Source organism: Atta colombica, unplaced genomic scaffold (assembly GCF_001594045.1).
Source record: "Atta colombica isolate Treedump-2 unplaced genomic scaffold, Acol1.0 scaffold153, whole genome shotgun sequence".
Taxonomy (NCBI): Eukaryota; Metazoa; Arthropoda; class Insecta; order Hymenoptera; family Formicidae; genus Atta; species Atta colombica.
In genome coordinates, this window is record NW_017259243.1 from 1,031,724 (window position 1) to 1,034,829 (window position 3,106).

Genomic DNA, 3,106 nt, shown 5'->3' on the forward strand with positions numbered 1-3,106 from the left:
ACTGTATATAAATAACTTATTGCGTTATTTATATTCTTACTTCGACATAGTATATAACGATAAATCCAGCGATATTGCGTACGAAAGAAAAAGCATCTCAACAGCTTGAACGCAGATATATACGTGAGACGTCACGTTTGATGTACGAAGAATGAGATATGTGATGGAATACTTCGTGCAACCTTGTGGCAGTGGAGTCATTTTTCATGGCCGGTACGGGTTAGAGAAATATAGGCGAAGCGTCGGTCTTCCGTGGTGAAATGCGCTTTGATCCATATCATGTCGATATCACGAAACTGCAAGATTTTTACGTGCGGAAACGCGGAAAACAGATGTTACGGTTTCTATATTAGTTTGCACGATTATATGATAAAATGACTACACGGTTTTGTCGCAATAAAATGACTACACGGTTTTGTCGCAATAAAATGACTACATGGTTTTGTCGCGATTCATTTTCCTCGTAATGCATAATTGGAATCTTTCATCGGAAGGATGCACGCTATTTCTCACAAGATATAATTTTCTTCCGGAACATTCAGTTGTTCAATGAGATAGTTTTATGATAATTGAAATTCTTGAATTCGGCATTAATCTTTCAATTGTATAATTTGAACGGATTTATCCCATCTTAAACGAATATTTTGTGTACAGTACATTAAGGAATAAGGAATTAAAATATTAGATTATTAAACTATTAAATATTAAACAATTTCTTATGTGCATTATATTAATAAATATACATAAATATACATTTGACATTAGCGATATTGTGATATATGTATATCTATCATATCAATATTTTGCAATATATAATGAAATCATTACATCCAAAACAATATAATCAATTAATTTGAAATTTTCTAATGACATTGAGGAAGTAAATATTGTAAATTCAACAACGTTCTAATTAAATTTACAAATTATTGTAGAATTTGTCAGTAAATAGAAAACAAAACCCGACGCATTTAATCGAAATAACTTCTCTAGATATATTCGCAAGATATAAAAATATCCACGTTTCATTTATGCATATTTTAATTATATTTTTAATTATACAGTTTTTAATTATAACATTAATTATATGTATATATTAGTACAATTTCATAAATATTACAAAAACGCACCGTTTCGCTGCATAATTTCGGTATATGTATGTGTCAAACAATATGAAAAATTTATATATAGCACTTCATAATTTTGCTTGTTAATATTTAATTTCTAAATTAAACAGCCTTGCGCTATTTATGTACAATAAAGCTTGCTAGAAGATAAACATCGCAATTAGCACTCATACTTTTCCACTTTCGTCAAATATGTATTAGGTACATATGCGCAACGAAGTTGATGTAACACAATTTGACATTTGCTGGCAAAGTGCTCGAATTATATATTCGCACAAGTATCGCCTTTATGGAACATTCGCCAATTCGTATAATGATATTACGAAGCGTTCTTATGCAATGGTTAGTAGAACTCGTAGAATAGAGAGACTTTGGTGCGCGAAATTTAATAAACTCTGCTCTTTCTCGAAACGGCGATAAGACGATACAAGATCATTTCACTTCTCTCGAATCAATAAAACAAGATTACATAAAATTGTATTTTCTTTCCAAAAGAAATTCAGATAATTTTTACGAAATAATGTATTGTACATCGATAAAAGTTGAAAATATATCAATTATCCTGATCTCTCATTCTAATTATATAGTTTAATTTATTTTTATTTGATTAAAATTGAAATCATTAAAAAAAGATACTGAAGTATCGATAAATCATTCATATACTTCATTCGATACTTCAGTAAGTTTATTATGGAAAAATCATTTCTAAATGAACTAAATTTTTATTTAAAAAATGCATAAAAATGCATGTGAATTCAGAATTAAAAGATTTAGGAATTTAGGATGCATTTCTATTTGAAAGTGATGTAAGAATACAGCTGAAATAAATAATGATTTTAAAATTACGAAATAATCTATAATTTTCTCTCGTCAAATGCAATTGTATCGTTTCCTGGAGACGAGACATTTTGCGCGGTTAAGTGTAGACAGCAATATTGATTTGGCAAGTACATCAAAGAGAACAATGGCACTGTGCGTTAAATACAATTGTCCAACGCATGGATGACTCGAGTAACCCCACCGGAAAGAGCCAATACGAAATCATTAAATGCGCATGACAATCATCAGAGAAAGAAAGAAAGAGAAAGAGAGAGAGAAAGAGAAAGAGAAAGAGTCGTCGACGGGAACAAAGAAAAATATTCCGACACGTTGAATCCATCGATCCAACGAACGCTTCTGTCATCGCGTAAATTCCGCTTGGAGAATTCCGGAGGACCCGTCGCCAAAGAAAATCCCCGGTCAAAACGCTACCTTATAAAGAAAGAAAGAAAAGCGACGCTCGCAAAAAGACACCCAATGTCTCGGAATCTGAATGCAAATGATTTCATCCCCGACACGCGGCGTTTTCTCGCGTGAAGGGAGGATCTGCGGGTGAGACGGTGTCCGAAAACTAAAGAATCGTGGCGCCAAAAGCAAGGGCGATGCCGAGAAATATAGATAGCCGGTAGGGGTGAAGAGTCGGGGTTTGTCTGGCAGTTTCGAGGAGGCAAATGTACGTCGTAATGGTGATGGTGCTGGTGCTCGCTCTCGCGGCACCGAAGGAATTGTGAGGGGTGGTTCTCCTCGCCCCCGTGTGCAGCCGGGCGTGCAACGCGTACTGTTCTGACGAAAGCTTCGACCGTGCAGTTATCTCTACTGGCCAAAGGCGTCGACGCATTCCTTTGTAATGCATTCGCCAGCGGAAAGAGTTGGTCGAATGTAAATCGTCATAACGATGAATAAAATCATACTTGCAATTTAGCTCTTGCTCTAACTTACTCATTTGCACTAATTTGCACCGAGACGTCACATCATGGAATCAGGAAATCCGATGCTTAAATTAATAGGATTAATAGTTTTTAGTTAGAAAATCAAATATATACAGAGTATACAGATAATTTCTTTAAATTTATATATAGGAATCTATGTCTTATAATTCATTCATAGTCGGTTATTATTTTAGAGTTGTCTTAAATAATATCTTAAAGATATATATATATATA

The 3,106-nt window shown here is 33.8% G+C and overlaps 1 protein-coding gene across 4 annotated transcripts in view; it reads left to right on the forward strand.

Annotated features, from left to right (window-relative positions):
• The window catches only part of LOC108685393 (leucine-rich repeat-containing protein 70-like), a 20,966-nt gene that overhangs the window by 14,796 nt on the left and 3,064 nt on the right, over window positions 1-3,106 (forward strand). The window lies entirely within an intron of this gene.